Source organism: Neophocaena asiaeorientalis, unplaced genomic scaffold (genome assembly GCF_003031525.2).
Source record: "Neophocaena asiaeorientalis asiaeorientalis breed wild unplaced genomic scaffold, Neophocaena_asiaeorientalis_V1.1 scaffold459, whole genome shotgun sequence".
Classification (NCBI taxonomy): domain Eukaryota; kingdom Metazoa; phylum Chordata; class Mammalia; order Artiodactyla; family Phocoenidae; genus Neophocaena; species Neophocaena asiaeorientalis.
This window is the reverse complement of record NW_020171821.1, coordinates 622,631-640,269: the sequence shown is the minus strand read 5'-3', so window position 1 is coordinate 640,269 and position 17,639 is coordinate 622,631. Positions and strand designations below refer to the sequence as shown.

Here is a 17,639-nt window from a genome sequence, read left to right as displayed (position 1 = left end):
GCTGTTACATCAGTATCACTTGGTGACTTTTAGGTCACACAGTATAGGTCCTTGAGGCATGCCTCCCACAGATTCTGATTCAGTATGCTTGGGGCAAAGCCCAGGTATCCTCCTTTTCAAAATGGTACTTAGGTGATTTTGATACTTTATATTGTCTCTCTCAAATATCACTGGTTTCAATTGAACATGTAAAGTACTGGAAGATAATTAATTAATAATTGAATTCCCTGATAAAGTACAATTCAACAAATATTCGTTGAGCACCTTCTATGTACCAAGCACTCGGATACCTAGGTGAGCAAGATAGAATTTCAGCTCTTGTAGAACTTGTATTCTGGAGTGAGGGAGGTTATCAATGAATAAGATAATTTCAACAGTGAGTAGTGTTATGAATAAAATAGAACAAGGCAATGTAAGATAGACAATTAATGAAAAGATGGGAATTGATTAATTGATGGAGGGAAGATAAGTACCTAAAGTACTAATAGTGTTTACTGTTGATTAAATTATAAAGACCAGTATTGGATTTAATTTCTGTAGTGAAGACTGAAAGACTGATATTTTATTTTTGTTTACTGTGAGACCAATCATAATCTGTAGAGAAATGGACTGCATAAACACCTGCAGGTTTTGTAAAAATTTGGGCTCAATAAAAATCCTTCAATATACCTGATAATTTTAGTACATCCTTGGCTGAGACCCCAGAGTACTAAGTCATAAAAATATTTTGGGTCTAAATATTGTAAAGTCCTAAAAGAATCTCAATATGTGTCCATATTCATGGAAATAACATGGTAAGCTAACAACCTCAAGGGACTGAATGATTTGAGCAATTAGATGGGGGTCATTTAATATTATCTATTAAAGTACTGAAGAATGTACTCTAAATGCAGCAATACAATTAAAAAATAGTTAATGTAAGCTGCTCTTTGTGACAACAGATAACTAACAGATCAATCTGATTCTTAAAGTCGAGCCTAATTCACAAGTTAAAAAAACTCATTATCATCATGGAGGTTAAGAGTTAAGTTAACTTAACTTAAGAGTTAAGTTAAGTTAACTTAACATCAAGAGTTAAGTTAATACTTAACTCTTACTTGTGTATATATCCAGTTCATTGAATACAATTAGAATTTTTATGATATATTAAAACAACTCCTTAAAAGAGAAATCTTTTTGGTCCAGCTAATAACCTAAGCCATAATGATTCTAGAAGTCTTATTTTATTGTATAGACTTTTAAGAATTAGTAATACTCATGTATACGGAAAGTATACAATTGGTCCATGAATAAATCTAGACTATAGAATCCAAGGCCAACAAGAGTTCAAATCATGCTTTAAAAAATCAAATGCTGTTATTAAAAAGTTTTCCATGTAAAATAAAACAGCAGAGATGGCTAAACTAATAGTTGTTTTCCAAATACATATTATATTAAGAGATCCAATTTCTTAAGAAGAAAACGGGCAATAAGGTTTTCCTAAAAATCTGTATTGAATTATAATTCACATACCATAAAAGTCACCTATTTAAAGTGTGCATGCAGTTCAGTGTGCACATGTAAACTTACTTCAACTCTTTTTTGGAATAAGACATAACTAAATAAATTCATAAATAAATTTACATTTGTGGCATGCACAAAAATAAGATTGGATAATTAATCTGTGTGCGTGTGTGTTTGTAAAGTGGTTGGCATCAGCTGGAGAGGTTGCATGGCTCAGGCAGAGAATATTGGATTTAAAGTCAGAAGAATTCAGAGAGAATATCAGACCTGTTGTTTGTTATTAACTCATTAACTTAAAAGGGGTAACAATCACAACTTTCTTCACAGTGTTGAGATCAAATGAAATAAATGTGTGCCACTGTTCTGTAAACTGTAAAGCACTCCCATGCATGGAGAAACAATTATCATTTGAAATTATTTATAATCTAGAATGCTATGTCAGGACCAACAAAATGTGATATAAAAGGAATTAATATAAAGCCTTAGGTTTAGGTCCAAAATATATGAAAGAAGAGAATTGGCTTGCCATTAGCAGCTCAAAGTTAAAAAAACCTACTGGATTAGTTGACCACATCACATTATGAACCAATAGAGTGTAATATACCTGACAAAATAGGCCAATACACTGTTTGGATACTTTACTACAGAAGTTTCCTGATACAGGGGTGGGTGGGGGCAGGGTACAGGTGATAGCAGACTTATCGGACTCATTGGTCAGATTACATGTGCAGGTTTAGGTCTAATTATAGTTACCATCCTCTAAATGAGGTATATTGAAATTGAAGTATATCCAGAAGAGAATATCTAAGATAGTCAGGACCCTGGAAAAATAGGTGATATGAAGAGGAACAGTTGAAGAAAGTAAGATACATATATTATGTTCTGTAGGTGCAGAAAAGGAAGAGATCATCGTGGCTGGAGTGGTCAGGGAAAGCTTTAGGTGACGGGTAGAATCTAATTTGGTATGAAAATGGAATCTGAAAAAGAAGTGTGTACTGGTGAGAGCTAATTATATAGTCATCAAATCTTGGATTTCACTTCTATTAAACTGAATTTGAAGGACTGAAAAGCAAATACAAAGCTGAGTCAAGATAAGCTATTGTAAACACTTGCTCCAGCATTAGGGAAAAGGAGAAATTTCTTCCTAAACAAGTTCATGGATTAAAATGTTTGTACGAAAATTTAGAAAACAATGACTCAACATAGAAACATTCATTAATAAGGGCGGAAGGTGATATATGCCATAATGATAATCATCAGAGTCTGCCCTTTAAGTGAGATTACTACAATTCTGTGATATTACAAAGTAACTGGAATCTTTTGTTTTCATAGAAACAATGACAGCTGAGAGCTAACCTTTATGATGAGGTTGGTGATCACTCTCACACTTTACCCCTGATGGCAAAAAGAGAGATTGTATAGTGTTACTTGCTGGAGTTTTGGATATTTGAGGTAAAAAGTGGAAACTGAAATAAAATGTCTGTGTATCTGTATTTTAAATTAATAATAATAAAGGAGAAGAAAAAAAAAGTTCATGCCAGGTAAGAGAGTTTTAAAAACAAAATAAACAACCTTAAACAGTTTACTTTAAATAAAATATTATTTAAAATAAACTATAATTGATTATGGGAAATCTATTCCATTATAAAATTATTTTCTTAGATGTATTTCTAAAGTAACCTAAACCATGGTTCTTGTGAAATGGTTATCATCTGTCATGACATCATTAGAGTTGTGATAATTTTATGTAGTCCTCTGCTAGTTAATATATAACATTGATCTACTGCATGGCAGTAACATTCAGGACCTCTTGAGTAAATAAGTAAATATTTCCTATGTAGTCTTTCTCTCTCTCTCTCACTCTCTCTCTCTCTCTCTCTCTCTCTCTCTCTCTCTCTCTCTGTGTGTATATATATATGTAAAATGTTCACCAAATATGTAGATACCAATTAGTTCAACACTACAGTTTGAAATGAAAGCTCATATATTTAACAACGCATTTTCATTAAAATAACAAAACAGTAAATGTAGTTCATGAGAAAACAATAATAACTGGCCTTTAAGTATGATATTGATTGAATTCTCAGGTGAAATGAAAAGCTTTTTAAATGTCATCTTCTTAATTAGTGCACCCTTTAAATAGTGTTTTAGTTATACAGTAGGGACTTTCAGCTATACTGCATTAGATTACTACAGATAGGTGTATGCTAAAATATACAGGGTATGCTAAAACATTAAATAAATTTACCATTCCTTTTTTCAGCTTTATTGAAGTATAATGGATAAATAATATTGTAAGATATTAAAGTATACATATGATGATGTGAAATACTTATACATTGTGAAAGGATTCACCCCATCTAGTTGATGAGCACAACCATCACTTCAAATTTAATTGATTAATTAACTTTTCGTGAGAACATTTAAGTTCTACTATCTTGGCAAATTTCAATTATACAATATGGTGTTATCAACTATAGTCACCACATTAAATTAGATCCTTAGACTGTATTCATCTTATAGTTGAAAATTTGTACGCTTTTACCAACCTCTCCCTATTTCCTCCATGCCCCAGCCTCTGTCAACCACTTTTCTATTCTGTCTCTATTCCTTTTTCAAAAAATTTACACTCAACAACTCTAGCTATTTTTGAATAATAGAGTTATACCTTGCTTCATTGTACAACTTCCTTCATCGTTCTAGCTTATATCTTTATATTTTATTCTTTTTTGCACCTTTACCTCCAGCTATAGTGAGAGATAATTGATATGTAACATTGTGAGAGTTTAAGGTGTACAACATGATGGTGTGATATTCATATATCACATATATTGCAAAATGATTACCACAGTAAGGTTAGTTACCACCTCTATCACCTCAGGTAATTTTCACTTATTTTTTGTGATGAGACCATTTACGTTCTACTCTCTTAGCAACTTTTAGGTATATAATACAATATTGTTAACTATAGTCACCACGCTGTACATTAGATTCCCCAGAACTTATTCATCTTATAACTGGAAATTTGTATGCTTTGACCAACATCTCTGCATTTCTACCACTCCTCAGCCCCTGGCAACCACCAATCCACTCTCTGTTTCTATGAATTTAGCTTTTTTAGATTCTGCATATAAGTGAGATCATACAGTATTTTTTGTTCCCTGCCTGACTTATTTCACTTAGCACAATACGTTCAAGGTTCATTGCTGTTTCAAATAGCAGATTTATTTCTTTTTCATTGTTGTATAATATTCCATTGTGTATGTTTATGTATATACATATATAGATTTAGACAGTGTATACAACTATGTATATGTATACACATGCACACACACATATATACATATCACATTTTCTTTATTCATTCATCCCTCAACGGACACTTAGGTTATTTCCATGCCTTGGCTTATGTGACTAACACTGCTATGAACATGGATATATCTAGAAGTGGAATTGCTAGATCACATGTTAGTTCTATTTTTAATTTTTTGAGGAAGCTCGAAACTGAGCTCTATAGCACATGCACCATTTTACATTCCTACCAAGAGTGTACAAGTGTTCCCTTTTCTCAACATCTTCACCAACACTTGATATTTCTTGTATTTTTTAATAAAAGCCAATCCAACAGGTGTGAGGTGATATCTCCTTGTGATTTTGATCTGCATTTCCCTGATGATTAGTGATGTTGAGAACCTTCTCATGAACCTGTTGGCCATTTGTAAGTGTTCTTGGAAAAAGGTCTATTCAATTCCTCTGCCCATTTTTTAATCTAATAATAATAATATTTTACTATTTAGTTCTTTATATATTTTGGATATAAATCTCTTATCAGATAAATGGTTTGCAAACATTTTCTGCCATTCCGTAGGTTGATTTTTTTTTAATTTTGCTTTTCAATTTTAATTCTTTTAAACATCCAATAGAATTTATTGTGTTTTTCCAGATTTCATTGTTTTCCTTTTTTTCTTTTATTTATTTATTTATTATTTTTTAATTTTTTACTTTTAACATCTTTATTGGAGTATAATTGCTTTACAATGCTGTGTTAGTTTCAGCTTTATAACAAAGTGAATCAGTTATACATATACATATGTTTACATATCTCTTCCCTCCTGTGTCTCCCTCCCTCCCACACTCATTATCCCACCCCTCTAGGTGGTCAAAAAGCACTGAGCTGATCTCCCTGTGCCATGCAGCTCCTTCCCACTAGCTATTTTACATTTGGTAGTGTATATATGTCCATGCCACTCTCTCACTTTGTCACAGCTTACCCTTCCCCCTCCGCATATCCTCAAATCCATTCTCTCATAGGCTTGTGTCATTACTCCCATCTTGCCCCTAGGTTCTTCATGACCATTTTTTTTTTCAGATTCCATATATATGTGTTAGCATATGGTATTTGTTTTTCTCTTTCTGACTTTCTTCACTCTGTATGACAGACTCTAGGTCCATCACCTCACTACAAAAAACTCAAATTCGTTTCTTTTTATGGCTGAGTAATATTCCATTGTATATATGTGCCACATCTTTATCCATTCATCTGTTGATGGACACTTACGTTTCTTCCATGTCCTGGCTATTGTAAATAGAGCTGCAATGAACATTTTCATACATGATTCTTTTTGAATTATGGTTGTCTCAGGGTATATGCTCAGTAGTGAGGTTGCTGGGTCACATGGTAGTTCTGTTTGTAGTTTTTAAGGAACCTCCATACTATTCTCCATAGTGGCTGTACCAATTTACATTCCAACCAAGAGTGCAAGAGGGTTTCCTTTTCTCCACACCCTCTCCAGCATTTACTGTTTATAGATTTTTTCGTGATGGCCATTCTGAATGGTGTGAGATATCTCATTGTAGTTTTGATGTGCATTTCTCTAATGCTTAATGATGTTGAGCATTCTTTCATGTGTTTGTTGGAAATCTGTATATCTTCTTTGGAGAAATGTCTATTTAGGTCTTCAGCCCATTTTTGGATTGGGTTGTTTGTTATTTTGATATTGAGCTGCATGACCTGCTTGTAAATTTTGGTGATTAATACTTCGTCAGTTGCTTCATTTGCAAATATTTAATCCCATTCTGAGGGTTGTCTTTTCATCTTATTTATGGTTTCCTTTGCTGTGCAAAAGCTTTTCAGTTTCATTAGGTCCCATTTTTTAATTTTTGTTTTTATTTCCATTTCCCTAGGAGGTGGGTCAAAAAGGATCTTGCTGTGATTTATATCATAGAGTGTTCTGCCTATGTTTTCCTCTAAAAGATTGATAGTGTCTGGCCTTACATTTACATCTTTAATCCTTTTTGAGTTTATTTTTGTGTATGATGTTAGAGAGTGTTCTAATTTCATACTTTTACATGTAGCTGTCCAGTTTTCCCAGAACCACTTATTGAAGAGTCTTTTTTTCCACTGTATATTCTTGCCTCCTTTATCAAATATAAGGCGACCATATGTGCATGGGTTTATCTCTGGGATTTCTATCCTGTTCCATTGATCTATATTTCTGTTTTTGTGCCAGTACCATACTGTCTTGATTACTCTAGCTTTGTGGTATAGTCTGAAATCAGGGAGGCTGATTCCTCCAGCTCCATTTTTCTTTCTCAAGATTATGCTGGCTATTAGCGGTCTTTTGTGTTTCCATACAAGTTGTGAAACTTTTTGTTCTAGTTCTGTGAAAAATGCAGTGGCAGTTTGATAGGGATTGCATTGACTCTGTAGATTGCTTTGGGTAGTAGAGTCACTTTCACAATGTTGATTCTTCCAATCCAAGAACATGGTATATCTCTACATTTTTCGTATCATCTTTAATTTCTTTCATCAGTGTTTTATAATTTTTTGCATACAGGTCTTTTGTCTCCTTAGGTAGGTTTATTCCTAGATATTTTATTATTTTTGTTGCAATGTAAATGGGAGTGTTTTCTTAATTTCATTTTCAGATTTTTCATCATTAGTGTATAGGAATGCTAGAGATTTCTGTGCAATAATATTGTATTCTGCTACTTTACCAAATTAATTGTTTAGCTGTAGTAGTTTCCTGGTAGCATCTTTAGGATTCTCTATGTATAGTATCATGTCATCTGCAAACAGTGACGGCTTTACTTCTTCTTTTCTGATTTGGAATTCTTTTATTTCTTTGTCTTCTCTAATTGCAGTGGCTAAAACTTGCAAAACTATGTTGAATAATAGTGGTGAGAGTTTGCAACCTTGTCTTTTTCCTGATCTTAGTGGAAATGTTTTCCATTTTTCACCACTGAGGACGATGTTGGCTGTGGGTTTGTCATATATGGCCTTTATTATGTTGAGGAAAGTTCCCTCTATGTCTACTTTCTGCAGGGTTTTTATCATAAATCTGTGTTGAATTTTGTCAAATGGTTTCTCTGCATCTATTGAGATGATTATTTGGTTTTTCTGCTTCAATTTGTTAATATGGTGTATCACATTGATTGATTTGCATATACGGAAGAATCTTGCATAACTGGGATAAACCCCACGTGATCCTGGTGTGTGATCCTTTTAATGTGCTGTTGGATTCTGTTTGCTTGTAGTTTGTTGAGGATTTCTGCATCTATGTTCATCAGTGATATTGGCCTGCTGTTTTCTTTCTTTGTGACATCTTTGTCTGGTTTTGGTATCAGGGTGATGGTGCCCTCATAGAATGAATTTGGCAGTGTTCCTCCCTCTGCTATATTTTGGAATATTATGAGAAGAATAGGCTTTAGCTCTTCTCTAAATGTTTGATAGAATTCGCCTCTGAAGCCATCTGGTCCTGGGCTTTTTCTGTTGGAAAATTTTTAATCATAGTTTCAGTTTCAGTGCTTGTGATTGCTGTGTTCATATTTTCTATTTCTACCTGGTTCACTCTCGGAAAGTTGTGCATTTCTAAGAATTTGTCCATTTCTTCCAGGTTGTCCATTTTACTGGCATAGTGGTGCTTGTAGTAATCTCTCATGATCTTTTGTATTTCTGTGGTGTCAGTTGTTGCTTCTCCTTTTTCACTTCTAATTCTATCGATCTGGGTCTTGTCCCTTTTTTTTCTTGATGAGTCTGGCTAATGGTTTATCAATTTTGTTTATCTTCTCAAAAAACCAGCTTTTAGTTTTATTGATCTTTGCTATCATTTCCTTCATTTCTATTTCATTTATTTCTGATCTGATCTTTATGATTTCTTTCCTTCTGCCAACTTTGGGGATTTTTCTTCTTCTTTCTCTAATTGCTTTAGGTGTAAGTCTGGGTTGTTTTTTGAGATGTTTCTTGTTTCTTAAAGTAAGATTGTACTGCTACAATCTTCCCTTTTAGAACTGATTTTGCTGCATCCCATAGGTTTTGGGTCGTCGTGTTTTCATTGTCATTTGCTTCTAGGTATTTCTTGATTTCCTCTTTGATTTCTTTAGTGATCTCTTGGTTAGTTTGTAGTGTATTGTTTGTCCTCCATGTGTTTTTATTTTTACAGATTTTTTTCCTGTAATTGATACCTAGTCTCATAGCCTTGTGTTGGAAAAGATACTTGATATGCTTTCAACTTTCTTAAATTTACCAAGGCTTGTTTTGTGATCCAAGATATGATCTATCCAGGAGAATGTGCCATGAGCGGTTGAGAACAATGTGTATTCTGTTGTCTGTAGATGGTATATCCTACACATATCAGTTATGTCCATCTTGCTTAATGTATCATGTAAAGCTTGTGTTTCCTTATTTATTTTCATTTTGGAAGATCAGTCCATTGGTGAAATTGGGGTGTTAATGTCCCCAACTCTGATTGTGTTACTGTTGATTTCCCCTTTTATGCCTGTTAGTATTTGCCTTATGTATTGAGGTTTTACTATCTTGGGTGTATAAGTATTTACAATTGTTATATCTTTTTCTTCGATTGATCCCTTGATCATTATGTAGTGTCCTTCTTTGTCTCTTGTAATGCTCTTTATTTTAAAGTCTATTTTGTCTGATATGAGAGTTGCTACTCCAGCTTTCTTTTGATTTCCATTTGCATGGAATATCATTTTCCATCCCTTCCATTTCAATCTCTATGTGTCCCTAGATCTGAACTGGGTCTCATGTAGACAGCACTTACATGGGACTTGTTTGTGTATCCATTCAGCTAGTATATGTCTTTTGGTGGGAGCATTTAATCCATTTACATTTAAGGTAATTATCAATATGTATTTTCCTATTACCAGTTTCTTAATTGTTTTTTATTTGTTATTGTAGATCTTTTCCTTCTCTTGTATTTCCATCTTAGAAAAGTGCCTTTAACATTTGTTGTAAAGCTGGTTTGGTGGTGATGAATTCTCTTAGCTTTTGTTTGTCTGTAATGGTTTTAATTTCTCCATCAAATCTGAATGAGATCCTGCTGGGTAGAGTAATCTTGGTTGTAGGTTCTTCTCCTTCATCACTTTAAATATGTTCTGCCATGTCCTTCTGGTTTGCAGAGTTTCTGCTGAAAGATCAGCTGTGAACCTTATGGGGATTGTTTTGTGTTATTTGTTGTTTTTCCCTTCCTACTTTTAATATTTGTTCTTTGTATTTCATTTTTGATAGTTTGATTAATATGTGTCTTGTTGTGTTTCTCCTTGGATTTTTCCTGTATGGAATTCTTTGTGCTTCCTGGACTTGATTAACTATTTCCTTTCCCATATTAGGGAAGTTTTCAACTATAATCTCTTCAAATATTTTCTCAGTCCCTTTCTTTTTCTCTTCTTCTTCTGGGACCCCTATAATTCAAATGTTGCTGCGTTTAATGTTGTCCCAGAGGAGTCTGAGACTGTCCTCAATTAGTTTCATTCTTTTTTCTTTACTCTGCTCTACAGTCATTATTTCCACTATTTTATCTTCCAGGTCACTTATCCATTCTTCTCCCTCAGTTATTCTGCTATTGCTCCCTTCTAGAGAATTTTTTATTTAATTTATTGTGTTGTTCATCACAGTTTGCTCTTTAGTTCTTTTAGTTCTTTGTTAAACGTTTCTTGATTGTCTCTATTCTATTTCCAAGATTTCAGATCATCTTTACTGTCATTATTCTGAATTCTTTTTCAGGTAGACTGCCTATTTTCTCTTCATTTGTTAAGTCTCATTGATTTTTGTCTTGCTCCTTCATCTGCTGTGTGTTTTTCTGTCTTCTCATTTTGCTTAACTTACTATGCTTGTGATATCCTTTCAGGCAGGTTCATAGTTCCCATTGTTTTTCGTGTCTTCCCCCAGTGGCTGAGGTTGGTTCATTAGGTTGTGTAGGCTTCCTGGTGGAGGGGACTAGTGCCTGTGTTCTGTTGGATAAGGCTGGATCTTGTTTTTCTGGTGGGCAGGTCCATGTCTGGTATTGTGTTTTGGAGTGTCTGTGGCCTTATTATGATTTTATGCACCCTGTCTGCTAATGGATTGGGTTGTGCTCCTGTCTTGCTAGTTGTTTGGCATAGGGTGTCCTGCACTGTAGCTTGCTGATCGTTGAGTGAAGCTGGGTCTTGGCATTGAAATGGAGATCTCTGGGAGACTTTCACCATTTTATATTACATGGAGGCACAGCCCTGATGACTGAACTTGGCTCTCCCACCTCAGAGGCACAGCCCTTACACCTGGCTGGAGAACCAAGAGCCTTTCATCCACACGGCTCAAAATAAAAGGGAGAAAAATTAGAAAGAACGAAGATAAAATAAAATATAATAAAATAAAGTAAAATAAAATAATGTTATTAAAATAAAAAATAAGTATTAAGAAAAAAAATTTAACTAATAAAAATCAAATACAAAAGATGGACAGACAGAACCCTAGGACAAAGAGTATAAACAAAGCTATACAGACAAAATCACACACAGAAGCCTACACATACACACAAAAAGAGAAAAAGGGGGAAAAATATATATCTTTGCTCTCAAAGTCCACCTCCTCAGTTTGGGACAATTCATTGTCTATTCAGGTATTCCACAGATGCAGGGTACATCAAGTTGATTATGGAGATTTAATCCTTTGCTCTTGAGGCTTCTGGGAGAAATTTCCCTTTCTCTTCTTTGTTCGCACAGCTCCTGGAGTTCAGCTTTGGATTTGACGCCACCTCTGCCTGTAGGTTGCCTGAGGGCATCTGTTCTTTGCTCAGACAGGACAGGGTTAAAGGAGTGGCTGAATCGAGGGCTCTGGGTCTCTCATGACAGGGAGAGGGATGGGTTCGGATTCGAGGCAAGCCTGCGGTGGCAGAGGCCAGCATGACGTTGCACCAGCCTGAGGCGCACTGTGTGTTCTCCCGGGGAAGTTGTCCGTGGATCACAGGACCCTGGCAGTGACAGGCTGCACAGGCTCCCGGGAGGGGAGGTGTGGATAGTGACCTGTGCTTGCACACAGGCTTCTTGGTGGCAGCAGAAGCAGCCTTAGCATCTCATGCCCATCTCTGGGGCTTGCGCTTGTCTCTGGACGTCCTTTAAGCAGTGCTCTTAATCCCCTCTCCTCGCGCACCAGGAAACAAAGAGGGAAGAAGAAGTCTCTTTTCTCTTTGGCAGCTCCAGACTTTTCCTGGACTCCCTCCTGGCTAGCCGTGGCACACTAACCCCTTCAGGCTGTGTTCACGCCGCCAACCACAGTCCTCTCCCTGGGATCTAAGCTCAGAAGCCCGAGCCTCAGCTCCCAGCCCCTGCCTGTCCTGGCGGGTGAGCAGAGAAGCCTCTCGGGCTGGTGAGTGCTGGTTGGCACTGATCTTCTGTGCGGGAATCTCTCCACTTTGCCCTCTGCATCCCTGTGGCTGTGCTCTCCTCCATGGCTCCAAAGCTTCCACGCCTCTGCCACCCACAGTCTCAGCATGCAAAGGGGCTTCCTAGTGTGTGGAAACCTTTCCTCCTTCACAGCTCCCTCCCACTGATGCAGGTCCCGTCCCTATTCTTTTGTCTCTGTTTTTTCTTTTTTCTTTTGCCCTACCCAGGTACATGGGGGAGTTTCTTGCCTTTTGCAAGGTCTGAGGTGTTCTGCCAGTGTTCAGTAGGTGTTCTGCAGGAGTTGTTCCACGTGTTGATGTAATTCTTATGTATCAGTGGGGAGGAAGGTGATCTCCACGTCTTACTCTTCTGCCATCTTCCGTAGGTTGATTTTTCATTTTGTTGATTGTTTTTCTTTTTGCTGTTTCCTGTACGTTTTTAAATGTAAATAAAGGCTTTCTTTTAAACAAGTGACCACTACATTAACAGTAGTATTACATAAGATTTACATGGATCTTGAGTAAAAGCCCAATTGATCTTACTCTGATGGTGTGATTATAAAAAATTCTGTTAGAAAAATCATACAAAAACGCATATTCATGTCTCTGTAATTTGGTTGTCAGTGCATTATAGGTAAATAACTTTGTCAAGATACCTAGGCACAATATCCGCATTTCAATAACAGCACCATGTTAAGTGTTTCTTAATACAGGCTTCTAATTTTCAAAATGTAGTGGTCATTTCTAGAATTTGTTCTTCTTGATTTTCTTTTCTGTCTTTTGGATTGTATTTCCAAATACATCCCTATCTCAGGTTTAAATTAAATTAAAATATTCTCTTATTTGCTAAAGTGGATTTCTGGGATGATATTGTTTACAAGTAACATGTTCTAGTAATTTAAGCTGTGGATGGAATATGATAAATTTAAGCATTCATTTTGATACATGATTGACTTATTTGGATTATGATAAAATTAACCTAACAACATATGGAAAACAGGATCAGAGGCCTGCCAATAAATATGATCCTTATAAAACCAGTAGCAGAAAAGCCAGGGCTATTTACAACGACTGCCTTGAAAAAAAGGAAGTAATCTCCCCCAGAATGTGGAAATTAGCAAGATGGATAAGGGCAGAATATTTCAAGCTTGAGGTATTTTCTAGTACTCCTCAAATTACACAGTGCCTACTTATGGGACTGCCATTAGGATTCCAGAAGCAAGACTAAAAGGTTATTGTCACTGGGCTCTTAAAAGCAAAATCTGGTCAACAACACTCCATTTAGGTATCTGGCTTTACCTTAACACAAACATTTTCCCAATGTAGAGAAATAACCTGCTTTTTATGAAACTACTTTTTATGAAACTAATTAGGTGAAATTAGTCACCTAATTATTGTCCAAAGGGATAAATATATCACACACACACACACCACACACAATGTATCAGTAGTTAACATACTGGGACTAAGGATATAGCTGTTGTTGTTTTTTAATACTAAGGGTACAGTTTTGTAAGGAATTTTTTTTCTTATTTACTTCACAAAATACTAATGTTACCTATGGCTTATTGGATATGCTACTATTATAGCACATATTACATTTCATCTTACATTCCAAAATACTAATGTTACCTATGGCTTATTGGATATGCTACTATTATAGCACATATTACATTTCATCTTACATTCCAGTTATTGGTATACATATTTATGTTCTCTACTAGAATGTAAGCAACTGGAAAGCAGTTGTTTTATACCTCATTTTCTGTGTCAAGGTACTTGGATACATTATGCATTCTAAATGTCTATTGACATATGAATGAAGTAGTAGTGTAAAGAGAAGTTTTATTTTTATGTGACTTTTGTTTTCCAGACATGAGAGGAATTTACAGTAAATACACCTTCTTGAGTTTCATTTACCATTTTGTATCAGTGTAACAAACGTGCAGTCTGGATCATTTTAGCTTGTTTAATAGTAGTGAGAACATCTTGACATACAAAATTGAATCTAAATAGAGTGTCAAATCAAAACACTTCTGAAAAAAGAGCAAGACTCAGTTAGTGGGAAGGTCCAAGGCTTAAAGTATCTCTGCTAAGGCTGTCAACATGACAGAATTTTCATGGTTATCTGTTGTGGAAAACATTCCCTTCATGTCTCACAAAGTGCTTCCTGAACAAGGGTTGACAAACTATAGCCCGTGGTACCAAATCCAACCAGCCATCTGTTTTGTATGGTCTGTGAGCTAAAAATGGATTTTACATTTTCTTACTGGTTAACAGAATCAAAAGGATGCAAGAAAATTGTATACAATTCCAAATTCATAAATATATTCTTATTGGAACACTGTTGTACTCATTCATTTACATATTTTCTAAGGCTGGTTTTGAGCTAAAGTCAGAGTTAAGTGGTAGCAACAGAGACTGGATGGCCTGCAAAATCCAAAACATTTACCCTGTTTCTTTACAGAGAGTTTACCTACCCTTGTAAAACATTCATTGCTTTCATGTCCCACAATGCGTTTCTAGAATATCAACAGACATAAAAGTTTTTATTATCTTATATGCTATATTTTTAGTTTGATTTTACCACAATCCAAATAATACAATGATGCATTAAAGTGGATCTTTAAATTTCTTTAATTCCATCCACTGCTTGGATTACCAGATAATGTTACCTGCTAAACATTACCATTCCAGATATCCACTTTAGTGAATGCGAGAAGGTTGTTTGTAATTGACTAGATTATATGTGGAAATCTCCTCAAATGAGAAATTAAATGAAAGAATTGGTAAAATAGCAATGACTTTTTATACTTATTATAAAATAATTAAGTGAATGACTAAGCAATGGCTAAATAATTAGGAGGCAGTTTCTATCACCTATAAGAAACTATAGTATGCTTAACAATTAGCATTATCACATAAGATGAATGAGGCATGATGAAAATTGTTCAAAATGTAAAATGATAATGTTAACATTAATTGAATACTTACATGTAAGACACTGTTTAATGACTATAATTATTGCCTCAATTAATCTTCCACACAACCATATGAAATAGGTGCATATACTTTCCTCATTTTAAACACAAAGAGAAACTGAGAGGTTAAATAATTCACTTGAGGTCATAACACAAAAAAGTTGCAGAACTAGCCTTTGAATTTTGATACTTTAACTCCAGGGTGAATCTGATCATGCTTTTCTGTATAGGATGTGGAAGGAAAATGTCCCTGGACACAAGCACACTTGGGTTGGTTATGGAGCCATAATTTTTTTTTGCATAAAACAATGAGCATTGTAGGTTTGTTAACATGAGTTGAAGATAAATTCCATTGCTCATAACAATTAACTTTTTATTCACCGTATTAGCCATTTTGTTAGCGTGCTTTTTCATTTCCATTGGTTTTACAAAATAAGTGATGCCTGATATTTTGAGCAAATCAAATACAAACTGTGGTAAACTATGAAAATAATGATTCTTCTAAGGAGAACAAACCATAAATACAAAGTCACACTTTGTCTGCTGTCCATAACAATTAACAATTATTCTCTATGTTGGCAACCAGCAGCATAGAGAATATCAAGAGACAGGAGGAAAACTGGTTTGCATTTGGCACAGCAGCGAGAGAGTATTATTATATACAAGGTCAGGTCTGACCTTTCAATGATGCCTGCTTAAAATTCATAGATATTGATTAAAGAAACTAATATTTTCAAATTTATATTGGTGCTTTTCAGTCACAGTTCACTTTGAAAATCAACTAGGTATATTTTTATAATCACATATTATTTTGGATGTTTTGTAGAGAAATGGCAAATTATGAAAAAAAAATCATAAACACAGGGCATTTAGTACTGCTGAATCCCAGAAAAGAAATCATTGAGTGTAAAAATCAGACACTTCAAGCAAAACATAAATTGCCATGAATATGATGTTTTAGCAGAAGGAATCAAGCTACTTTCCAGACAGGCAGGAGACATAAAGGGAACTGGAAATACTGGGGAGAAATTTATATTTAAATAAAAATGATGACAAAAAGTTTTAATTGAGAAAAAATAGTTTTATGTCCTCTTTATTACTTTCTATTAAATGCAGCAGATACTGGATAAGGATAAGTCCTCAATAGAAGATTCCAGAGAAACTAGCATGAAAAGTCTAAACCAAAAATGACTCAAAGTTTTAACACTTCTAAGAATATATGAATATATATATATATATATATATATATATATATACACTGTATATTTTTCTGCATCTATGATATGCAGATTATAACCTACATATTCTTGGTCCTTTTTGAATTGTCTAATCTCATTAAAATGACAAATCCTTGTATCTACTGTGCAGTACTCTCTTCTCAAATGTTAACGCATATTTTAGCTATAATTATTTATAAAATAGGGAAGTAAAATGAACATCTCATGTGATTTGTTTTATTTTAGTACTTAAAGAGTCTATGCTCTTTAATGAAACCTGAGAAAGTCAAAGGTTTGGGCAACAATGTCCAGCAAGAGAAGCAACTCAAATACAAGATTAGGTGCAGCTTTGGGACCCGTAGTGTTATCTCTCTTCTTTCCAAGTTTTCTCACATAACTCCTTGTAATTTAAGAAGAGAAAGACAAACGAATGGGGATGAAGGATGTAGAGCTAGGTGAAGCTCATACTCAAAACCGCATGAGTGATATACTGTGGCAGAATTTTAGGCTTTTCCTTCTATTTCACCCTGAGACTCTAGAAAGTGTCCACAAAATAAACATCTAAATAAATAAAATAAAATGAGTTCAGATTATTAATTCCCAAGGTGATCAGTATGAGTAGAATTTACTAAGTAGAATTTTCTAAAAATCATTTTATCTTTTAGCTAGATGTTCTAACTATAGTAACAGTCCTCCAAAAGTTTAATTGCCACTTTTTTTCAATGGCAATTCTGTCACTTTAACTTATGTTTTTGCTCTGCTAATTAAATTAACATACCTAGCAAAGTTTAGTGGGATATAGTAGTTTCCAGAAATAAATATCAGTAATACTCTTGGTTCATACCCAGTTATGTAGGCATGATCTTTTGGCATGGTTGGTTCCTGATATAACCCTGACATAATCAGCCAGAACATGCTTGAGGCTCAAATTAGAATTGCCTAATTCATGTTGAATTCTGTAGCACTCTGTAGTCCCTTCTTAGAATACCTGAATTAATTTTAAAAACCAAATGATTATAAAAGTTCCCCATTTCCCCCCTTTTCTGGCCATGTGCTCTTAGTTTCCATTAAATGAGAAGAATGAACTTATAGCTATTGACAAAAATAATTAAATAGATATTGAACATTTTTTTAAAAATACTTGAGTAAAATCTGAAGGTCATGTATAATATTTAAGCTAGTTAAGATTTATTTAAGCATTTCATGAGTAAAACAAATCATATTTATTTAATTGTACCTTGAGAAGAGGGCATGGTTTTTGAAAGCTTGACCTTTTCTAG

At 34.6% G+C, this 17,639-nt stretch overlaps 1 protein-coding gene across 2 annotated transcripts in view; it reads right to left on the bottom strand.

The window, feature by feature from the left end:
• Positions 1-17,639, bottom strand: part of KLHL4 (kelch like family member 4) — a 115,600-nt gene that overhangs the window by 83,142 nt on the left and 14,819 nt on the right. The gene's annotated exons all lie outside the window — the stretch shown is intronic.